Source organism: Solenopsis invicta, chromosome 10 (assembly GCF_016802725.1).
Source record: "Solenopsis invicta isolate M01_SB chromosome 10, UNIL_Sinv_3.0, whole genome shotgun sequence".
Classification (NCBI taxonomy): Eukaryota; Metazoa; Arthropoda; class Insecta; order Hymenoptera; family Formicidae; genus Solenopsis; species Solenopsis invicta.
In genome coordinates, this window is record NC_052673.1 from 12,707,740 (window position 1) to 12,733,178 (window position 25,439).

The 25,439-nt window shown below is 37.7% G+C and overlaps 1 protein-coding gene across 6 annotated transcripts in view; it reads left to right on the forward strand.

The window, feature by feature from the left end:
* Positions 1–4,012: 4,012 nt before the first annotated feature.
* LOC105193213 (latrophilin Cirl) overlaps positions 4,013–25,439 on the forward strand; it is an 803,058-nt gene continuing 781,631 nt past the window's right edge. For 3 of the 6 annotated variants that reach the window (XM_039454374.1, XM_039454372.1, XM_039454373.1), the window contains exons 1-2: positions 4,015–6,869; positions 23,342–23,377. The gene's annotated coding sequence lies outside the window, so the exon portion shown is untranslated. Of the gene's footprint in view, positions 6,870–23,341; positions 23,378–25,439 lie in introns of all 6 variants that reach the window. The other 3 variants (XM_039454371.1, XM_026133332.2, XM_039454377.1) reach the window with 3 other exon arrangements.

Here is a 25,439-nt window from a genome sequence, read left to right on the forward strand (position 1 = left end):
GGGAGGATGCTATCAAAGCAAAGGGCGGTGACGACAGTTCACACCGTAGACTTGGCGACTTCCTTCGTCGCGGCTGCACTCCGGGCTTTGTTTCCTCTCGCTTTTCTCGTGGATTCGCTCGAGCGCGGAAGACGTACGCATTTTCACTACTTCGCGATACTTTTTCGTCGATTTTCCTGCGTGCGAGTTGTACGAAAATGCAGGCGATGCGCCACCGAGATGCATTGACAAGTAGACGTCGCGTTTCGGGAATACGTTGCGAGAGAAGCGAATATTATGCTTGCGAGACGTATGCAGAAGAGAAGAATAGAAGCTGTCGGGCGGAATTTTCAAAAATTCTAGCGAGAAAAGATTTTTGCGGTCGCGTTTCCTTCGATGATCGTGGAATATGACCCGGGAACACTGTCATTTTTTTTACCAGAAAATTTTTTTATTAATCAGACACCGAACGTTTCTTAATTAAACATATAATTCTTATTCATATATTATAGTTTTCAAAATTTTTTTATCTTGTAATAATATACACGTGTAAGAGAAATAAGATTGTCAATTTAAAAGTAATGAGAATATTCAGTTAAGCAGCATATTAAAAGTAGAAAGAATATAATAATGTTATTCCAAACATATATCTACAATATATGATGATGAAGAATAGGCTTATTAGGATTATTATACGTTATTCAATTATTATAGAGTTAATAGCAATATCGTAAGCTTATAAAAGGCAAACTCGCGCAGAGAACGAGATTTTTAGAATTTCTACATTGAACGGGAGAAATTTCTATTTCGCACTTCTCGAGGTAGACGGATAAATACATCAGGGTGGTGCTTTTGGTATACTTTTTGGCGTGACATTATCTTCGTCGCGCCCCCGGTATTCGATTCAAGTTCTTTTTCCGTCTCTTTTTTTTCATTTTTCATCGGCGACTCTGTCGTTGGCGAGGAGTCGATTTCTGGCACAGCGATCTCGGCAAAGAATCGTGCCAAGCTGCAGCCTCCGAGGAATCGATTGTTAGCTTTCGTCTTTTTCGTCTACGTCTTTTGCTATTTCTTCTTCTTTCTCGCCTTCTTATACGCCTTACATGCATTTTAGTGATAGCAAGATCTATTCAACTTTTATTAACATTAACTTCCATTATCATATTTTCTTTTTAATAACAGCACTTTTAATATCTGTAATATTCCCCCCTTTTTATAAAATATACCGCTTAATCATTATGCTAGAATATTATTGACATTTTTGAAGAATTTTAAAAGAGATTAAAGAAGAAAAATTTTAACATGCGATTATAATATATTTTTTAGATTTATTAGAAAAACAGTAATATTTACTGAAAAAAATAAATATTTCAAAAATTCAATCCTTTACATCAACAAATTGGTTATGACATGTAAATATATTTTTTTAATAATATTTATGTGATAATATGCTTTGAGACTGATAATATAATCAAATATCGTCTTGGATCGTAACTTGACGATTTAGAATGGTGTATGAAATATGGAGAGATACGAATTTCTAATTAATATATGCAAAATAGAATGGAGTTACACGACTAATGAATATACCACGAACATCGCGACAGAGGGTTCGTGACGTTTATCTATCCGCCTCGAAATATCCATCAGCTAGTCTGTTGGTATTAATTAACTGTCAGTTGGTACTGAACAGCTGCCGAAGAATTGATTTGAAGGATAGCACAGCGTAATATGAGTTAATGATTGATAGCACAGAAAATGTAGACATTGAGACTGCAAAAATGATTAATAATCCAATTATTAAATCTATTAATGAAATTACTAGCGATCCATTCCTATTATCAATCTCGTTATCAATCTTTCTATTTCCTTTTAAACCGAGTTTTAAACATAACTTAGATGCCGATGAGTATTTAGAATAATTTTATCAGTTTTCTTATAACAAGAAAGATACAATGATAAAGAAAACACTATGCATATTTTTCATACGAATGCACGTTGAGCAAATTAATTGTTTTTCGGTTTACAACGAGTCTTGACGTTTGATAATAGTTTTTGTATTTGATTTGTATGAGGATTTTTACAATCCTCAACTCATGTGAACTGCGTGATTCATCAGTCTTGAAACGCAGTCTTTAACTGAAGCCGGAATACGTAATGTGTCACAAATTAAATCGATGAGTAATTTAATAATACTGATGCTCTCGTAAACATCTTAAAAAACGATAAAGGATTTATAAAAATAACCTCTCAGCCAAGATTTCTGAATGTGGATCTTCCTACATATCGTGCGGATATCTTTCAATTCGATTACCGGCATGTAGAAAAAATTCGAATCCTGGCTGAGATGTTATTTTTCGCAATAAATTTTTTACGTGATTATATCATTTCAATTGTTTTTAATTTCCCAAAATATATTTCAAGATAAGTTTTCTTAATTTCCTTTACTGACGCGTGACTATCGATTACGGTTTTATTCACGATCAATTGCAAAGGAGTCTCGAGGAAAATAATACACATCACGATCGCACATTAATCGCCGCAATGCGTTACATATGAATCTTTCGAACGTGGTAGGGGTGTGAGAGGTGATTTAATAAGGCCATATTTCGCATTGGTTTATAAATACACTCTACGAGATTCCACAGAAAATTCGTGCTATTCAGCTAATTGTACGAAAATATTGAAATAATAGCAATATTTATATAATAAATAAATGCATATAATATGAAAACTATATCTTACAAATACCCAATAGTTATAACAATTGATACGATACATATATACACATTGGAATAAATACTTTATTAATTTTCAAGTTTTAAAAATAACATCACATCGTTAATTTATATCTTGCAATAGAAGATGTGCCTGGCGAGTAATTAGCAAATGAAACAACATTAGTATACTATTTCATTACTTTTGTGTTAATCAGAAACAAATGTTAAAATTATAAAATTCAATTCAAATGCGATATCATAAAATTAAAAAAAAAAAAAGAAAACGTGCATTTCCGCACACATGTATTTTCAAATGCGTTATTTGATATGTATTTTGTGTAAATGGAATTCTATACGATAAGGCTATATTCAAATTTGTATTGTGCGAAAAGCAGGATTAGGATTTTAAAATTAAGAAGTGACTTGGTATCTTTTAGAGCTATGTACATAAGAGCTATTTCAACCTTCGAGACGCGGTGGACTTGCGTTGTCCGTTCTTCATTTCCTCGGCTGTAAATAACCATCAGGGCCGTTCATGACACGTGAAAAATCCGACGGTCCGGTTTTCTCAGCGCGGTTCGGCGCCGCGGCGCGCCGCGCGCTCGTTCCCCAGATTTATCGATTACAAATTGCACGGCTATCAATCGCCTAATGATACTCTCATGAACGCGCGCGCGCCGGCCGCTCGCGAGATATATTTATGAATCGATGCGAAATATAGCCTTATTAAATCACCTCTCGCCTCCGCCGAGACCGGGAAGATTCATACGTAACACGTCGCGTTTAGCGGCGATTAATGCGGTTATCTGCGATGAGAGCGTTATTTCCCAACGGTCATGGACAAAATACTTCGCCATCGCTGCGCCATTATATAATACAAATTTAATCTCGATACAGAAATTTAAAAGTATCATAATTTTTCGTTTTTTTTCCTATCTTTAATAGACACAAAGAGCTACTTTGATCAATTGATTTTACCTTTGATTAATCGATAAAAGAGCAAATAATACAAAAACTTTTTAAATTTCTCGGATTTAAAGTTGCAACAATATTATCGTGTTAATATTTATTAACCCTTTCATGCTGGGGGCACACACACAGATACGTATTATGTACCAACATTCAAAAATTTATATCTTTCACAAAAATTAAGATAGAAAGCCCTTTCTGTTTTAAACATATTTTAAATACATAACATGTTTTAAAATCATGTCTTAAATATATTTTAAATACATAATATATTGTTTTCATATGTTTAAAACCTGGCTTTTACTTTGAAATAAATTTACTTATTACTTACCGATCGATGTATCGTTCTTCGTTCCTCAGAGTTGACAGGAACACGGGCTGGAACCAATCGGAAAAACACACACTCGTTCATTAAGCACTCGATAGAACGACGAACGCTATCAAACATCAGGCGCGGACGCGATATAGACACCGGAAAGTAGAGTTGTTTTACTTCGTAAAATATACTTCGCAAACACGTCACTTTTTCGGCACTTTCGACAGGCACTGGTACGCGAGATTGTTCGCTGCTCGGCAATAAGACGATGGCACCGTTTCGACGAAAGTACATTGATTGCGTGCATTCGAAGCGAGACTGAAAATGAATACACGTTTAAGCGCACTTGCCCACGTCTCAACGATCGCACGGTCACGGTTTCGGCACACTCCTTCGACACTCGTTCGACACGCGAGATTCACGTTCGATGAATAAAAGACGCGAAAAATGCGGAGCAATATATCTCGAGTCTCAACTCCAAACGGCATTGCGCGACACGATGAAGGTGGTGGTTAACCTAACCATCCCACGCCGAAAATTGAGGTTATAAGCACAACCGCGATTAATCCGTACCAAAATCAAAGCTGCCAGTGTGATACGATAGCGGTTGACGCTACGCGAAATACGCATGTAGTATGTGTACACCTGATACGCAAGAAAAAACGTAAACATCGCGTCGGTAACAATGCCCCCCAGCATCACTTCGTAATCACTTTCCGTCGCGGCGAGTCGCGACGTGTTCGTTCGAGATCTTTCCATACATAACGCATTACTTTTCGATTCTGCTAACACCGTCGGCAGGTGACATTCACTCTTACATTTTTATTCTTATCGGAGAAAGAGTGCTGAATCTTACGTACGTAGGCGTGTACACGTAAACGAAAGCGATAACCTATAAACACAGCGCGCGACAACAGCGCGACGACAATTACTTCCTCACTCCCGCGGTGGCCTTCAGCCGTGTTGTGTCGCATCGGTAACGCTCGTGCGGAACTGATCGGGATCGCACACTGACTTTTCGTTTCTTTCGTCAACGATGAATCCCGCATCGAAACGAGTGTCGAAAAGGAACGTGAGAGCCAGCAGCGTACGTCGGGGAATGCTGTGCACTCGTCTAATCATAACCTCGTTCCTTGTGTAGCTAGAGCAATTCGCTGCGTCGCGAATCGTTCATATATCGAGGCGACGGTATATAGCCCAGCAACCACCGAGCTTATTATCGAACAGTAATAAGACCGTCACGAAAATCACGAGTGCGTCGATGATAAATACGTCGTTGAAAACTCACGGCGCGGCGTGTTTACATGCGCAACCTACAATAGACGCGCGCGAGGAGGACGAGCGTCGGTATGAACATCGTGCGAGTGTCTCGAGTCGCGTCAAGGCTACACGGGCGCCAAATATTTTGCAGCTATCTTCAGTCGTCACGCACAACGGAAAACGGAACGGTCCATTCGGAACGATCGAGCTCGCGCTGCCTGCTGCGTTTCTCGCGCCGTGTTCTAATTGTCGATGATGAATTTCGTGTGCACGGACGAGTGTACGGAAACGTCGGAACGACGGCGTATGTTCACCTGGAGCGTGTTGTGCACGCTTATAATCGTAAGCATGTCCCTCCGTCGCACATTCAATCAGTGTCCGCAGCGTCGACGACGGCGTATTCGTTCGAGATCCTTCCATACATAACGCGTTACTTTCCGCTCCTGCTAACACCGTCGGCAGGTGACACTCACTCTCACCTTTTCATTCTTACCGGAGAAAGAGTGGCGAATTTTACATACGTAGAGACGTACGCGCAAAAGAAAACAATAACCTATAAACACAGCGCGCGACGGCTAGCGCAATCACGCTCTCACTTCCGCGGTGATCTTCAGCCGTGTCGCATCGCGTAACGTTCGTGCGGAACTGAGTCGAGATCGTGTCGACTTTTTGCGTCAAAACGAGCATCGAAAAGGAACGTGACAGCCGGGGCGTGTTGAGTGTTTGTTTAATGGTAGCATTGTCTCTTGTTCAACTAGTATGCAATTTCGAGGCGTCTCGAGTCGTTCGTCGAGGCAACGGTACGGTCTAATCATCGAGCTTATTACCGAATAGTGACGAGGCCGTCGCGAAGATCGTGAATGTGTCGATGATAAATGCGTTGTCGAAAGCTTTCGCGGCGCGGAGTGTGTACATGTATAATCTAGGCACACGCGCGAAGGACGAGCGACATGAACGTCGCGCGAGTATGACGTCATTGCTACACGGGCGCCGAGTACTTCGCCGCTATCTTCAGTCGCCGCACACAACGTAACGTTCGGAACGATAAAGATCCGTTGCGTTTCTCGCACCGTCTTTTACTCGTCGGCGGTGAATTTCGCGTACACGGACGACTGTACGGAAGCGCCGGAATGCCGACGGCGTGTGGTCGTCGGAGCGTGTTGTGGTGAACGCGTATAATCGCGAATGTTGTCCTTTTGCACGTGCAATCGGGGTCCGCGACGATGCCGGCGTCCATCCGGAGTAATGGCGTAATTGTTGTCGACTCGTTGTTGAACAGCTTTAGGATCGTCGGACGATCTCGGCGACGCGCATCTTAATTATTGTGATTGTGTGATTGTCGTCCGCTTCCGTTGATGGATACGTGCGATGGATACGCGTGGCCCTTTGTCAGTTTCGTGTTACTTTTTTCGTTACGTTGAAAGTCCGTTATGTCGCTAGTGCCGGATGGCTTTTTACGAGATATCAGAGATGATCGCCGGGTCAATTAGCGTCCGTAATTGGGCGCCGTGTTATGCGCCGTCGGATTGTGTTCGTGTGAATAAGCGAGTGAAGTGTATTCCTGATGGAAAATAGCAGCACAAGACGAGACGATACCATGGCATTGGGACGGCGCACCGGCTCTGGTAAGTGAATACATTTAGTTATTTTAGTGAGCTATTGTTACTTGGCGTGTGAAAATGTTGTCGTCATTGTGTCGCCGCGATATCATAATCAAATGGTCGTTTAATTATTTCATTACGAGTTAAAATAATCCATTCGACGATGATACATGAAAGCGTTTATTTTATATTACCTGTTTGCATTTTTATCCCGAATTTTATCTATGTCACAGAACGATGTATTAAATTTGAGGTATATATCAATACGTTCTGCTTTCCTCTTTAATTGAAAACAAAAAATAAGACTACGGACCGATGTAATATCGATACAGGTAAGTGAAAAACAGGCCCACTTATCCCTTCGCGTGTCTAGACCCGCATTCACGTTGATGCTGTAAATAAACTCCGCATCGTGCAGCGAATAATAATCGTTATTTTTCTCTCTGTATATCGCCAGCGCACTCGCACGAAACGAAGCAAACTTGACATCGCCTGAATAATAACGCATGCAAATTTCGCGAGAGCCGAGTACACGCTCGTCTCTCTTAAACAAAAGCGACTTCACGTTAATATCGGACGCGCGCGGTGACGACGTTTATGCAGCGTCGTCGTCCGCCGCCGACTTCGAGAGGCGGACGACATGCAAAAATTATGCAACCGCGGCGCGGTAACGCGACGCGCACCACCGGCTTGATTTAGCGATGAATACTTTATTACGAAGGACAGAGTCATGTGTGGGTTGGGGGAGGGGGCAGGGGGTTGTGTGTGCGTAGCGAAGACAATTTATCGACGGCAAAGGGACCGGATGAAAAGCACACACGGCGAGGGAGCGTTTCTCTGTATGCACGTCTCGTCGCAGTTACACCGCGCATTATATCGCCGGCCGCTTTATATCGCGCATTCAAGAAAACTCGGAAGCAACCAAGTTGACTCCCAACGACAATTGAAAGTCCGATTTGCGAATTTATACGGCAAACGCGGTTACCGCGCGGAGGACATCGCGTATTTGCTCTTCTCGTGCGCGCGTAATGCACTAGTGGATTGATGCGCGACTCTCCTCCGCGACGCCGCGCCCGCCGCTGTGCGATTTGCATTACGTCGAGAGAGCCCGCGGGCTATGAGTCTTCCCTCGTGATCGAGTGCTACGTGAAAGTACGTATGGTAAAATTAACCCGATGACTTTTTTGAATTAATGAATTGTGTACAAAGGGATGTTGATAATTATTATGCATATTTTATCAGGACGGAAATAATTATATTTTATCAGAATATAACTTCTGCTCGCATTCTTTTTAATAGAGCATTATTTTGTCTTTTTCTTCGTGTATATGCATATGGATATTAAAATTCTTCAGTGTAATAATTAACGTATAAGAAAAGAGGGAGGCAAGAGTAAAAATTAATAAATTAAATTTTTTTTTAAAACGAAGAATGCACATTTTATGAACTATTTCATTTCAAATAGGACACATTGAAGTAATGATGCTTTTATGATTATTTATTTTTTTTTATTTCAATTATTTTATTGTGAAAATGACCTCTCCTAGCAATTCAATTCTTCTTCCGTTAATTCCGTTTAAGTCAACACACAAAGCAAGATGTTCACGCTTGTTGCGATGCAGCGCTTACGATCCATCGCGTTCTTTGCACTTGCCTCCCTCGCGGCTCAATTATGCCTGCATGCCGGACAATATGTGAGTTCGTTTATCTTTATGGGTAATCGCGCGCAATAAAGTGCGCGGAGGCACGACGTTATATGGTAATTATGAGGCGGAACGTCTATGAAATGCTCGCGCTATAAAGCGATCGCGCGAGATGCACCGGCCATATTGCGCGACATGAAAGCACGAGTGATACCTTGGTGTAATAGATATTGACGTACTGAATATATTTCCGGAAATATCTCGCTCAATTATTTGCTCGGTTTTATCGTTTGGGCTATGCCGCACAACCATTGATACTATTTGCTTGAATTTCGTATGCCGAGAATATTCATGAGAACAATAATTAATTTGCTTCGCCACTGAGAATATGTGTTACGTATTCAACAATGTTGGTATAGACATAAAGATCATATCAAGGGAAAAATTTTAGGATAGCAACTGCTTTTATAGCAATGTTTGTTTATGTTTAAAGTCTTTGCAATCGTGTTATTTTTTGTTTTTTATTTGTAAAGAAATTTAATTTATTTAGACTCTTTTTTTTATATATAAAAATTAAATTTTATTTGTAAAACAAATAATTTAGTGAAATATTTCCGAGAATATATTCAGTATGTCGATATTTATTACGCGAAAAGATCAGTCGTGCTTTTATGATCGGTGTACCGTACAATTGCTTTCAATTTTAGATGTTTATTTGTGTGATGGATGTTTAAATTTTCCTTTAAAAAGTGTTTTTGTCTGGAAAGTTGAATGCACTTTGACATTTGCCCTTTATATCATGCACGATTCAATATCTTTTTAAATTGAAATATCACTAATAGGAATTGATTCGAAATTTACCAACGAATTTGGACCGAGCGAAATGTATCAATGTCTCAATGTGACAACAATCGATGTCATTCTATAACTATTCCAAACTAGAAGCCCTTTCTGTGCTGAAATTGCGAAATTAGCGCGCGGCTCGCGGTAGATATTCATTACATTAATAATATCGCGTGTGATTGCATTGTCGTAAATTATTATTAACTATTCGCGATCGGCCGGCCTGGCGATAAACATTTCCATATGTCCGCCCGGAATAACGTATCGCTCTATTACTAGCGACCGGTATATTTGTAGTCGCGGCGCAATTATTGCCCGCGATAAATTGCTCGCTCGCGCAATAATAGCGACGTAAGGAGTGCGTGCTGCTGCGTTTTGATACGCCGACACGCGGATTACGAGCCTTAATTACAAGCGTAATAGCTTGCGCTGGCCATCGCGCTTCTCATCTCGATTTTTCGCACGTCGCCGTTCGCACTTATTAAGACTTTGCTAAAAGTAAGATTTAACTAAAGAAATGGCTAATACTTGCAAGAAATATGAACATACGAAATATTGCGTACGAAATATCCGGCGAAATATTGTCAATTTTCACGGAGAATTTTTTTATTGTTTGGTCATAAAAATCTGCATAGAATTTTTATAAATTATCATTGTGGAGCAATAATTCTGAATAAGAGCTTAATAAACAGATCGAAATTTTGGGAATTTGATTTGAAGTTCTGCGTTCTAATTCCATCAACTTCAAGCTGCATTCTATTAATTCAGTGTAACTATATCTTTCGCAAATAGAACAGCTTTCTCAAACGCACTTGATATCGTTTTTCATGTAATTGTACTCTACACTGCTTTTAATGAATATAGGTATTAGGTAAAGTGTATTAATATCGTGATAATGTGTTATATAACAAAGAATTTTTTATCCTTACACACAATCTAAAATAACGAAAATCAGTTGTTTTTTTAAGTTTGATAGAAATTGAAGATATCGATAAAAGGTATAGACATTGAGAAGATGATAATATGAGGATATCCTACAATTACATATTTTTTCTGTGGCACTTTTTGAAAAGTTCAATAGTTAACTTATTTTTGTGAAAAGAAAATTGTGGATGAAGAAACATAGACTTACGGTGAAGGATTTATGTTAACGATTCAGGGCTGGCCTTGCGAAATCACGGCGGATCCATGGCGTGGATCCTATGCGATTCGCAGTGCCAGTCGCCAGGCTTTGTTATGTATTTATGTGCATATTCGCCTATTTGTCGAGAAATTCCAGCGCCGTGTCGGCTCTAGGGTGCTCACGATTCGCTCCGGGTCTCTCCCTGGTACATGCACGATCCCGGTCCCGCGAAGGCTTATTTTTGTTCCCTTCGTGTATACAACACACGCATGTGTTCACATACGTGCATAGGTACGCGTGTGCACCTCGCTCACATGATTCTCTTTTTCATACGTGTAGAATTCCCGATGTTGATACTTCATCGAAATCCATACCGAGTTTCGGACTTTTGAAACGATCATACTTTTTGGCATCTCTGGAGGATCGTGTTATCCTTACAGTTATTGAAAATGTCGAAAAGTAGACGCGATCTTACATATAGTTCAAATTGAGATGGGTATATGTATGTATACATTGATAAAATGTTAATTTAAAACTTTACGAAATATAATCTTAAATTAATTAATCTTAATTTGTATATAAAAATTATAATCAAATTGTTTTTGTTATGTTATTTTTATCATAGGTACAAAAGATTAATTGAGATACGTGTGAATATTACAGAAAATGAGGTTCGCATTTCAATTTCGGGAATTATTTATAGAAACCGCGGGTAAATGATCTGGAGATTCGTAGGTAATTCCGCAATGTTCATTCGCACAATTGCATGCTGCGCTTTTGTTTGTGGATACGCGAATCGATCTCCAGTCGGATCGCCGTATGCGGTTTAAGCCTTGACCAAGATCGACGGGAATGCCGTGGATTCGGCGCGGTATGACGATCACGTCCGTAATTAATTGTGCGCATAGTCGCGGCCGCACGTTTGCGATCCGTGCGCATTTGAGCGCAGCGCGCGAAAAATTTGTTCCGAGAACGATTTGCATACGCGGCGCGTCGACTATTTTAATGAACTTTGTATCTCGTATACGTCGCACATTTACACACGTACGAAAAGTGTAACGAAAAAATCTATAATAGAAGCTCTTCGAAAGAATCGCGTTTTTTATTGAAGAAATATATTTCTTTCGTTTTCTTTACAAAGCAGCATCGGCATTGTGTTGCGTTTAAAAAGGTTTATGAAAGATATTGCAAAAAATATTCTAATGAACCTGTAAACATTTGTCCGTAAACACATTTATCTGAACATTTTTGGCAGTGATTCACGATAAAAACGCTCGATCGCACGAATCAACCATTACTCAGAGTGCAGGAGCGAACTGAGATATCGAACCATTTATAAGGCGAGCAACATCCGATAAATCCTCGTCCTTTCATTACTATAAATTCCCGGATGTCGTAGATTTTTACATCATTCGAGATTTTCTCAACTGGTCGGCCGGTCAGTTCAGCTGGAGCAATAAATGTTGTATAGGTATATAAAAAATTCAGACTGCGCTGTATATAATCACAATTAGCGTCCTATTAGACGTTGAACAAACCCTCTTATTTACGTCTCGCTTTTAACGTATCTACCTCCGCGTAAACTAATATCTTGTTCATCACATGCGGGATTTTCTCTTATAGGGAAGTTATTTTTCAACTCATTGTCTTTTATCTGCATATAAACGCGATTAGTGAATGTAATAAAGAGGAAATGTATCGAAAGTGCATTTAGATTGCATTATGCATTTGTCTCGATACACAATTTGGAAAAGAATGAAAACGAGTTTGATTTGTTTATTTATTGTTTCGAAAGTATAGAATATTTGAGAAAATAAATAATTTATTTTGTTTACAAATATTTTTTTTGACAGGTATAGGAAAAAAATTGTTACAAAAATATTATTTTCATTTGTAGAACAACATTGATAATAATACTTCTGTTAATAATATTTATTGGAAAAATGAGAACATATTTTATTTTGTTTTTTAATATTTTGTTGTATTACAATTTTTCATTTGTAAAAACTTTCCAACAAGTTTGATGTTATTTTATCCAAAGTCGTTGTTTGTGAATTAAATGTTTGATTTTGTTAGTGCGAACGTGTCACATCCGTGAACCGATGAAGTCCTTTAGAATTCCGTTCGTGCTATTTGCACGGCGACGATGGAGAACGCAGAGAGAAGAAAAAGAAATAAGCAAACCGCACTGGTCAACTCTTTTACTCATCGTGTGCGCGCGTAAGAACCGTGGACCGTTCCTGAGGTCCCGCGAGGGCCCCGGGGGTCATGGCCTTGCCCGTGGCTCATCGTGAGGACCTCAGCGGGATGCCCGTGCTTTCCTCCGTATTAATAATGCGGCCGGGCCACCGCCGGCTATACATTAAGGAAAATAATCATCGTAATCGTGCGTAATACGTTCGCCGCCTGGCGATTTCGCGTGCATTTATCCCGGTAAGAGAGACAAGCTTTCGACGCGAAAAGGGACACCATTGCGTTATTGAAACATTAACCCTTTCGGTGCTGGCATCACCAATTACGGACAGAGAGCCTTTCTTTACTCGTATGCCATACGCTAGTGTGTAATTTCAGAGTTGATCAATATTGTTGCCTTGGCTTATGGGCTTGTTTTGAATTATTATTTTGAATCATTCATTACTATCTGCAATCTTTAAGTAAAATACCTTCTGAATAATAAATTACAAAAAACATGTGTTATATAATATTTGGAGGCAAGAAAATTATTTTTTTTATAGTTTTTTTATTTAATTTTAACTTTTATATTTTAAACAGTTATAATTCTGTTTTCATACAGTTACAATCATTTTGCACGTATTTGCGACAAAAAAGAATGTAATTTTGTGGCACAATGCTTTTTTTGTCTTTGAAAGAAATTATGAAATCAAATAATAAAAAGTATATTAGAGTTTTTATTTACATTTACAGTAAATTTACAGTTTGTATTTAAATTTACAAATAATTTTGTAATGGTATAATAATTTCAATATTAATATTGGTATAAAAATCGATAAGATGCTAATAGATTATACAGTCTTTTAATAAAAAAAAAAAATCATATTCAATCGTTGTCAGTCAGGTGGTCGCACAGCAGTACTCTGCGCGCAATCGCAGAATTCCCGTACGTCCAAGGTAATTTCGCACCCTGTTAATATTACTCTCGTTATCTGGTTTTCATTGGTCCGCAATTAATGCAATTATTGAACTCGTTTCGAATGATCATTTGGTGTATTACAGGCTATTTGAAAAAAGATATTGAATTAACGAGCTCGTCAGGGGGTGCGACGTACATGTAACATGACGACACGTGGAAAATGCGATAAATTCGAATTTTATTTGTAACGATAAATTACGATAGATCTTTTTGTACGTGATTGATGGAAAAAAACGATATATTCTTGTTTGATTTATTTTATTTTTCTTTTATATTGAGCCGCGCTAATCACTGAATAATAGGGATATTTTGTAAGCAGAAACGTACGCTCTTGCTGTTATTCCGCGTACTGGGAGATTTTTTTTACATATTTTTTATTGAAATCATACTAAGCGTCTCTAATTTTTTCCGCGTGGCCCGTGACTGAGTCGAGAGAACCGTTCAAATCTAACGATAGGCGATAATGTTGGGTGGTAAAGAAAGAAAAAGTCTTAATAGTTTCGTAATTACGCTTATGATACTTAGTTTATTAACAAAGGTCGGTATTATCATACTGGCGGTTACTCGAGCAATTTGCCTATGTAACTGAATCATTTAATGGAGTTACGAACTTTCTTCATCCCCTACGTCGGAACTTAGACATAAATATCGAGGAAACTTTTGCTGGAACTAAAGGGCGTAAACGGCTCCTGCGGAAGTTGCAATCTAATAGTCTAATAATCTACTTATTACTCGTGGTAATAAACTAATATCGGTGTCCGCCAAGTTACGTATATCTCCCCGCGGCTTAGAAGCCATTAGATTCTTTGGGATTGGATCGAATCCGGTACATGTATTTTGTACCTCGGAGCTGTATCCACCCGGAACTAAATCGCACTTTTATGTTTCTGTATAAAACGTCAATAAACATGCCGTTACAAGATTTTAAAAAATCTTGTAACAATTTAATAGATACATTAAATTGTACTTAAAAAATGACAAAAAACCTGTAAAATTTGTATAGTGTTATATAAATATTATAATAATAATCTGATACAGATTGTTATTTATACAAATTTAACTAAATTTTATAAATTTATGAATGCAGTAGCAAGTTCATTCTTCATTGATTAACTTTATTGTGGAAAAAAAACTTGGACTAATGTTTTTTATGCAATTGCTTGTTGTTCTTTAAACATAGCGGGACATATATTTTTTTTCTTTGAGAATTTATTTGTTTCTCACACCGGAAGTATCTGTGTAATTCGCACTTGAGCGGCCAGGGCGAATGTTTGATATAAGCCTCTCGGCTGGGCGAAGTTAATCTTGACGGCCCCCTCGAGCAACGTTCTCGAGCATGCTCGCGGTCCCTCTGTGTGTAAATGTGGTTTGTGTCTTTCGAAAACAGTGTTGGGAAATGGTCGAATAAACTCCTGAATAAGTCTTACCATACTGTCGAGAATTACTAGTACGTATTTCTCCATTTTTCGCGTCAGTTATAATTAATGTGATTGAAGAATTTAAGGACGGTAATATATTAAATTACACGACAAAAAATTTTAGCGTGAGGCTTCTGGCACATATTTACTTGGTTATGAAACAGCAATTTTTTAATTACAAAATGTACTTTTTTTACAGGCTTCTAGAATTTCTTATAAAATATTTTTTTAATTAACGATTTTTCTGAAAGAGCTATAGATCGCTCGGATCGTTTCGTGGGGATTGCGTAGAAAGGCTGCATTTTCGAGGAATTACCTTAGGTTTAATAAACGGAAGGAGATAAATTGAAACGCAGGGAACGGGGAAGGAGGCCGGAAAGGTGAGAAAGGCGAGGAGAAAGGCGCGCACAGCCGAATAACTCTTGGCAGAACGGAAAAAGGACCGACGGGAACCGGAGCCGGCAGTTTATGCAGCCATTACCACAGGTGAACGCCGCGAGCGATACGTTGCGTTACGCTGATTTAAAAGCGCTCTTAGATTCGGTGTGCCCACCTTCGTTCCTCCTTTCTTGGCTGTAAAGGCGGTCTCTCCGTCTTCCTGCTTCACACTCGCCCTACTACCGCTATGCAAAGCGTACATTTATTTTCCTCCCGCGACGCGAAAAATATTGCGTCCAATTTTTTTCACACATTTTCAAAATATCCCTTTTTTGCTTTGAAATACGAAAAACAATTTTGCGTGTATTATTAATGATAGAAGATAGAATTTGTAAAAATGCGTTAATTCCGAAAATATGGGCAAGAAAAAAAATTTTACATTTTTATCGCTTTTCGATAGAAAGGCAGAAAAAAGCAACGAATCAGAGAATAGTTTATTCTTTCGAATTTTTTCAATTTTCTTCTTCGATTGTATTTTTATGTTATTACTATTGCTACAGAAATTGTGTCACATTTCTCATATTTTGACGATATCGAATGTTACTTAAATTAAATTAAATTTTTTGTCATTAACTTGTTCAGTACATGATTGTTACACTACGTCATCTTATTATTTTTCGGATTTAAAATTGATTTCGCTGTTTCAATCGAGAACGTGTTATCGTGTCTCTTAAAATCTATATTCGGGATAAAAAATTAATGTTACGGCGGTTAGTTGCGCGCTTCCCTACTTTTTCGGAATTATCCTTATCTTCGGGATCGTGAGAGATACCTTTGGTGAAACTATTTCCCCCTTTCACCTGTCTATCCTCGGCGAATCCCTAATTGACTGCGGTCAAATCCCGAACCGAGAGATACCGATCTCGGCCAATTCGATCGGAGTGAACCCTCGCTCGCGGATTACGTGGAGACGCGGGGACGCAGGTGGAAACAACGTTGGTGGAAGGGAGATGGATGGAGATGAAGGTAGAGCAGCCCGTCTCCTCGCCTAGGAGATGGATAACCGACGTCTTCGGGATATCGAGCTTCCCCGGCCTTCATAGCTCTCGAGAATCGCACTCTAAACTCCGTGTCTCGTTTATCCACTTCACTCTCCTATCGTATCGCGATGTTACTCCGCGGAACAGAGCGAAAATAATTAATCTACTGGAAAAGCAAAACGTAATGTATACACTCGTAGATTTGCAACGCTTAATATTGATATCTCAAATTTATTTTGCTCCGCAGTTTGATAATTAATGAAAGCTCTTCTCGGAAAGGTGAAATATTTATTTTTGGGTAAATTTTTCGCTTATTGCCATTGGATATTTTAATTTTACAACGTTGTACTTTTTTATGTTGTCTCGTACACGTTTTATTATTATATATTTTAAATGTAAAGCTTGCATTAACACCACCATTTTCGCGATGCCGTCCGAAATACTGGCGCTACCCTCGTCTCGCTAAAATATTGCGCTTCTTTACGCTACTTGCGAACGGTGTAAACGCGGCCGAAAGCGCCAGCCCGGCTTTATGATGAGCCACCGACTTCGCAGTTTTGAAAAATCGCCCGCCAAATGGCACTGCCTTTTGTTTAAAGCCTGAACCTTCGTCATGCTGGCACAATGGCCGCTGGATTTGCCACGAGCACTGCCGTTCTAAGCCCCGCCGCGTCGGTTGTTTCTTCGCCGGTGAAACCGGCTGATATTGTTAAGCATTACGGTCATTTCGCCGAAGCTACCGTGAAAAAGCCAGAGAAAAATCGCACAATGGCAGAGTGAGTCAAACTTTGTCCAATCTTTTCTCTTTCATATAACTTTTCGTTCACTTTGTTTTTGAAAATTCATTTCACCATTCTTTAGAAAGAGTTTGTCCGAAAAGATATAAAATAATAAAATATATTTTTTATTAAATATATTTTGTTTTCTGCTATGCTTTGCATTTATTAGTTGTTGATGATTATTAATTTTTAACATTAAGTGTTCCGTTAATTGAAACTCAAAGTAAGATTCAATAAAGCACAATTTTAAGATTAAGTTAAGGAGATTTTGTTCAAGCTGCTTTAACATTTCGTATTAAATAACTTTAACAGTTATGTTACTTTTGAAAACTTTTTGAGAAGAAAGAATATGTCTCGTATGTGCAAACATAAGAATGAAATATTCTGTAGAACAAGCTCTCTTTCTTGTAATTTATGATGATCTAAGTCCAAAGTTTTATCTTTTAGCGCCAACCCATTTATTTTCCTTATATTAAAATAATGCGTTACTGTGAGCGACCTCGTTAAAGAGACGTAAATTATTATATCAGTAAATATGCGAGCCAATTAGGTGCGTTGTATAAGTGACGTCTGAGAAGTATAATGTCCTGCAGACCTTTGATAACGAGTCTTTCTTAACGAAATTAATTATTTACTCGGAACGTCTTTCATCACGAGTATCCGCATTTTGCTAAAGTAGAGCGACGATTTTTAAAAATTATGATTAACATCGTTAATGATTTGAAAATTATTATTCTCAATGCAGAAATATTTTACAGCTGTATCTCGAGACGTCGCAGTCTTTATCTGCAGCAAAATTATTTATCATTCTGTCAGTTTTATCTATGGAGATTCGTCTATGTGCTTGCAACTTCTTTGTCGATAATCGAAAATGCTTGCATCTTATCCCTTGCGTCTAGACTTCTGCGGTTCTTCATTCGCTACCGATCTTCGGAATTTCCGGTCCGACAGATTCACTATACTCGCGTGGTGTACCATACAAATGAGCTTTATTGCGTTTTATTACCTTTACGAGAGGTCGAATACGCGGAATATAAGCAAAAATATCAATTTTTCTCGAACTCAATTTAAAGGCTCGGTTTCTTTTTCTCTCTTTCTTCATCCGCCTCCGCTCCACTTTCTCTGCCTCTCTTCTCTGGCTCGCTTGCAGTATCCTCTGCTATTTGTATTCGTGCCCACTGTACTTGTATCTAATATAAGAGAACATATTGGATTCTGGGTACGGTGATGTCGTCCAATACTTGTTCTTTATTGGATGTAAGTGCAACGAGCGTAAATAATCTCTTGTGCTCATTTTATTACTCCGCCTACGGTACTGCTTTTACTGCGCATTGTTTGTACGCTTTTATAAGTTAAACAAGACACATGTACAACCAGGATAAGTCTCGCCTATTTAATCCGATTTTATTTTTACTGGTATCTACGTGTTTTATTCATGAACTTATTTTTGTGTCGAATTACATCAAATCTGGGATTAGCATTATTAACGATGTAGTACGAAATAATTTAAAATGTTTTTATAAATATATATTTATATTGGCGCAATAAAACATAAAAACTTGCGTAGGTTTTTAAACGTAATTGATTGTAATTAATAATTTCAAAGATCAAACGTGCATTTATATATGTAAGATTGCACTTTCTTTTCTAACGCAAGAAATGTTTATCTATTTTAAATATTTTTAAGATGTTTATGTAGATATTTATGTAGATATGTAGATAGATATATATTTCTAATTAAACAGACAAACAAATGTTTTATTTTATCGGCATTACGCTGTGAATTTGTTTACTTTATTAGATATAAATCTAAAAAGATAGAATTAAGTACGGAAAGCAAGATTTCTCAAAATAAAATTTTGCAACGACAGAATAATTTTGTTGCCAAAGAATGTTATAAAAGTGTTTTTTCTTTAAATAAAACAAAAAAGACCTTTTCTTGAAGTCTTGAAGTATTGAATATCTCTACTAAAGGAATATTGGCTTCAAAATGACAATTTTTGGCAACTATTTGAGAAATATTTATTTAATCGTATCTGTCGCATAAAATTTTCTTTTGTCCATTTAGGATCACGTCGCTCATTCTTCGCATGTCACGAATATTTTATAGTGCGACCATAAATACAGCGTGATATATTGACTGGCCGATAGTGTATTAAAATTCCCTGGGGCTGCGTCGGCGTGGCAAAAATACCGCTACAGAACGGACACAGCTTAATTAAATGCGTTCAAGTAACTTTTTGTCGCGCGTTGCGCTCTTTTATTATCATCATATTCGTAACAGTAATTGCGTATAAAATTTAAAAGTCTAAACAGATACCACAATTTTACTGGCAAAAAATAATGTTATCTCAACAAAACAGTGTTTAACATACCAATTTTTTTTATCATACCGATAATTATATAACGAAATCTTATTCTGTGTTTTTAATTCCAAATGGACTTTATTTTATCGAAGTTTTAATTAGAGAGTTAATTATAAACACGTTTAAAGTTAAACATGAAAAAAGAGGACCCATATCCGTGTGGCCACAATCCGTGTGTAAATGAATCACAGGAAATCTGCGCGTATATGAGGAGATTCATGTACTTATAAATTAGAGCCGTTTATGAGATAAAATGCAGAACAGAAAAATGGTTTCAAAAAACTAGAAAGAGGGAAAAATTCGCGATAATTTTTTGATCATCCAGATTCGAAGAAAATATTTAATATCGAGGATCACGTTCATATGAGTGAAGCAGTTCCTCGTCGCACTTTTAATTCTGTCTTGCTTCTCATCCCTCTTGTCGTTTTATCATTGATAATCTCTCTCGTTTTCTCTCGCTTTCTCTCTCTCTCTCTTCCTTTTTTTTGTTGCGGTATTGATAGTCAGTCGAGTGTGTAGGTTAGATCATATGAAATTCCGCACCGTTCCGTTTCCGCAGTAATAGAGTATTTCTATACTGCGGAATTTAATTCGGGCCTCCAAAAGCTGAATGGCGACGGGCATCTCGGTGGCGTCTCGCGGATGAAAAGTTCGCTACGCCATCATAAATTCGACCGTGAGGAACATGGCGTTTATCCGAACAATAGGGGTCGCGAACCTCCGGAAAATCAGCACCGGCAAAATTTGCGACTGCGCATAACGGAGTATAGAGTAAATAGACAAAAAAATAACCCGGTCTGTCGCTTCACCCCGCAAAAAATCTCAATGAACGCTGCTGTGCTTTGGGCTGTAAAGCCGATAACGTTAATAGTATTTTTAGAATTGATTCGTTGCTTGACATTGTTATGTATTAAAATTAATATTATTAAAAACTAAAGGGTGTGTATGTATGCTTTAATAAGAATTACAATTAGAATTTAAGAACGTCTTATAAGTTTAGCGAAACAAAGTGAGCAGAATTAATTGAAACTATTTTTTTTTTATTTGTTGCTTATTTGTTGCTAAAAGGTTGCTAAAGAAAACAATTTGTTGCTTTGTTAGTTTTTTTTTTTTTAATAATGTTCCGCTAACGGAAGATTAGCAGGACAATATATGTGTAATAATGAAATTAAATATAAAAATCACATCTAAATTTGTTGCTCATAAAATATGTTAGTTTCGATTTCGTTAATTGTTCAACAAGTATACATGACAGCAGAGATCTCCTCAGCAGATAGATAAAGAATAACAAATTTATTTCTTATAGTTTTCCCTCTGTACAATGGATGATTGTTTATTGTTATTGGTACTTATTTTGCAAGTGACAATATCGAGAGTAGCATATTTTGTGAGCAACAAATTAGCAACAAATTTTGACGTTGCTTTTGCGTGTGATTTTTGCGATATAAGGATATTGTCCCGCTAACTTAAACTTTCTTTAGCGGAAAATTATTTAAAAAAAAAATAATAGAGCAACAAATTTTTTTCTTTGGCACCTTTTTAGCAACAAATGAGCAACAAATACAAAAATTAGTTTAAATTGATTCTGCTCACTTTGTTCCGCTAACTTATAAGACGTAATTTAAAATAAATTATAATTTTTTGGTTACTCTGATAAAAGTAATTAACATAATGAGTATTAAACTAACGTTTATGGTTCTTAGGTAGACAATGGCGTTAGGTCGAAGACAAACGTCTCTGAAATCGATCGAGTTGGCTAGAATAGTCGAACAGACGACCTACGAATTACGAACTGTTACAGGCGACATGGTCGTTTTCGGGTTGGGGGTTGCAAATAAGTCGGGGCGAACCGGAACGAAAAATAGAGTCATATTTCTGGGGACAGCTGGGCTGGCGCGCCGTCTCCGCGGAGATTCTAATAAGAACCACATAAAGCTTAGAAATTAATGTCTTCCACCTGTCTCGCTCCCTTCTCAGGTTGGGTTGTCGTGCTGCGGCGTCCGATGAAGTTCCTTGCACCTTCTCTCATTCTTTTTACCTCTTGGAATGGGTTCTAGACCGACGTAATCGACCCGCCATTGATTTGTGGTAAGGGAGAATAACGCGCTGGCCAAACTCTCTTTCACGGTATTAAATTCAGTCAACACTTTCTTCTCACGAATAATGGCTTTCCTTTCGATCTCGCTTTCTGTTTGACTTCTTTAATACAACTTATTTATATATTTGTAAAACAATACTGCTACTATATTTTTTACTATTTGTAAAGATATGACGAGATAAATTTATAATTTGCATGTTTTGTTTTAGTATGAATTAATTGTGTAAAATAAACACAGCAACGTGTGATTATTAAGATAATTTATAAAAGAACAAGTGCGATAATTTAATTGCCGTTGCATTCGATATTAACTTTTATATATGATTTTATTCTCAAATACTGTTTCTTTTTGGTCATAATTAAAAATTTGTAATACAATTAGTAGCTGAAAGTACTGTAAATTTTTTGTGTAGATTAATTTACTCTTAAGCCTGTTCTACAATAGCATAAACACAAGACCGTAAGGTTGTAAGGCATGGTTTTAAGAGCTCGTAAGCAAATGAAAAATTTTCATTTCTTACGTTACACCTTACGGTCTTGTGTTTACTGCTATTGTAGAACAGGCATTACAGTTATGGTGTAACGTATGTTAACAATTATTCTAAATGTACATCGCTATATATGGAGCTGTGATCCGCAAAACGACCTTGCAGTCTTTCACTTGTGCTTTGCCTTGTTTTCCAACTTGTTATCTATAACAAGGTTGACTCGTAAAGGCAAAGCGCAAAATGCAAGATGGAAAGCTGCAAAGTAGCTTCGCGAAATAATTTATAACGACACGGTTGCCACCTCGAGTGCAACCGCGCTAATTTTTAAATCGTTATCTTTTCGTGGATAAATTTCGCACGGCACTCAACATTTTCTCAATTTATTATTAAAATTATAAGAACGAGAACGGAAACAATAATAGAAGTGTAATAATTAAGGTGCTAAGAATAAAAAGGGCAGAGTGTATCGATTAGTGAGTCGCAGAATAGAGTCTCTACATACACAACTCCCAATTTAGCTAGTCATATCTTTATAAATGTTATATTTACTTTGCTTTTTTCGCTCTTTTTCTACAATTTCTTTTTTTTAACTTTTACTGAATATTTGTTTTTTCGTATAAAGATATCCGCTTTAATGCACACTCTTATATCTCTGCTTCTCTCATAAGAACCGAATATACGTTATCGAAGTAGTTGGACGTATTGATATATAGGATCAAGCAATATATATATATATATATATATGACGATACTAGCAGATCGAGGACAGAAGAAGGGGGAAAAGGAGGGATACTGACATGGATCAATAAAAAACGTATGAGTGGGATCGTATGCATTTTTAAGGGCACTAACCTTGTCAATGGTCCTTACTAGGACTTACTGCTCAGACTGTCCGCTTTATAGCAGCTTTCGCGTATCTCGAAGGGGCTTCCCGATTTTGCGTGACGTCGTTAGGTCAGTGGGTTGCGCTGCGATATTCTCGATACATTGTCTCTCTGCTTCGGCCTGGCGCAATTTACGGTTGAACTTTATCGAACAACCACGCAAATTTATTTAATTTAATCTAATGTTCCGATTTTCAATACATATCGTATCGATTTATACTTCGATTTGTATTGGTTGAACGGTTGTTACATTGAACGTACTAACATTACTTTTTATGTTTTCAGATTGCACACCGGGGAAATGCAGCAGTCGAGAATAACGTAAGTCTTTATCGTTATTTTATTTTTTGATAAATTAAGAACAAAACTATTATTCTTATTAATTGCGTGAAAATGTTAATATCATATTGGTCATTACAGAATGAATTAATTTTAGTCCCATAGTGGCGTAATTGTTATTGAAAAAATTTGTATCGGAAAAATAGAACATTTCTTGCTTTATTTGTTCCGTTTGAAATCGTCAAGCGGCCGATGTCAATCAGGAGTGTTTAAAAAAGAGAAACGAACGTCTCCATTTGAACGGTATTTAAATGTAATGGGCGCGATGCGTCAAACGGGCCGACAGCTTAAGAGCAGATCAGACTCAGATTTATGACACCGCGATGCGAAATGAACGATAAATTTTAATTCGTTCGTGAGCGCCCGCGCTGTGGAATCGCCGTGCGAATCCGGATCAATTGCAGTTGCCGTTGCAACAGTGAATAAACGCGAAACGTTGCGGAATAATTTAAGACGCCGACGTAAATAAAGTTCATCGGAAAATTTTGCGCGCGATTTATCGTTATTCGTGATGTACACCGCCCGAGTTAGTGCTGATTTATGGTTTCGTATTTCAATAAATAGATACGCGACGATAAATCAATATTTTATAGGGGATCCATCGAGAGAAGAGAGGCGAATGCAAATAACAACCGTGTGGTTAAATTAAATCATATTATTTAGAAATTATCGGTTTAATTACCAGATTATGTGAAATAATTTAGAGGCTATTGCAGGAGTTAATTATAATTTTCTGCGCTTTAATGCAGCTTTACCAGAGCGTAATACAACACATAATATTTTATACAAATCTAATGAAGTCGCAAAATTACAAATTACAGAAATACATTTGTACGGAATTATCTGCATATTTTTTCGCGATGTTTTTATGAAAATTAGTCTCCTCATCGGGCGAGCGTACATCAAATTCAATTATGCCGATAAATCCGTCACATTCCCGACATAATTAGCCTTGCCAGAGTTCTTGTAGTAATTACGGCCGAGTGCACCACTCCGGTTGTTGCATTAACCCCGGTGGCACATCGATTCGAAACACGAGGAAACACGCGTAATATCGTGCAGTCGTATCGTAATACCGCGACGAGATATCGATCGTCGCCACGTCCACGCGAACGAACGAGCGAACAATCGCGATGCGCGAATTTTCTCCGAAATCCGCATCGCGCAGGATTTCATCGCAGAAGTGCCCGATATTGTTCGGGATTGCGTGGTCAAATTTAATTACCAGTTTCGTAAATTCGCGCGCCCATCCACCGGCCAATTAATCGGATTTATGGCGAACGGCGAACCTGAAGGTTTTCGACGGGGTTTAGCCTTGTTTCGACGTGTACTGCTCTTTTCCACGGAATATGAGAAAATCTTTATCCTCTTATAATATTTTCGAAACAAATCTTCTAACTAAAAAGTTTTGCACAATTCAATTAATAATTTGTATTCTCAAGTTTTGGAGAAATGCCATTTTTGTCGGTTCATTTTCGCATTGTGTTGCAATCGTTACGTACAGAGCTTTATTTTGTAAGAACGATACGTACGTTTGAATAGTTTATAACGCGCAAGGTATTATTCTGTTTGGTAGCTATTTTTCTTGCATGCACGGGTTAATGGTAAGAGGACTTTGACTAGGAACATTGTTCTAATTTTAAATTGATTCGGAGTTGCTTCTGTGTTGCGTGGAGTTAAATGGCTTCCTGAGTGGACAGTAAAGCTTGGTGTCGAGTTAGGTATGGTGCGAGTTTTCACGTCGCACACGGAGCTACTAACTGTGCATGCAATTGATATCGTGAAATATGCTCTCTCCACTTTAGGAAAGTCTTTTATGATTGGCCTACCAAAGCTAGAATTCAAGAAACATTCTTGGAAAATAATACCGAATCTACTCTGGAAATCTGCGCCAACGAAGCACGTTACGACTTGTACATCACATTCTTGACTTTAAGAAAACAACTTGAAATAATATTCCGTGTTGCGTTTAGTAGTAATTCTCAATTACGGATAAGATGGTATGAAGAAAAATTAGGTTAACAAAAGAATTGCATTGAATTGC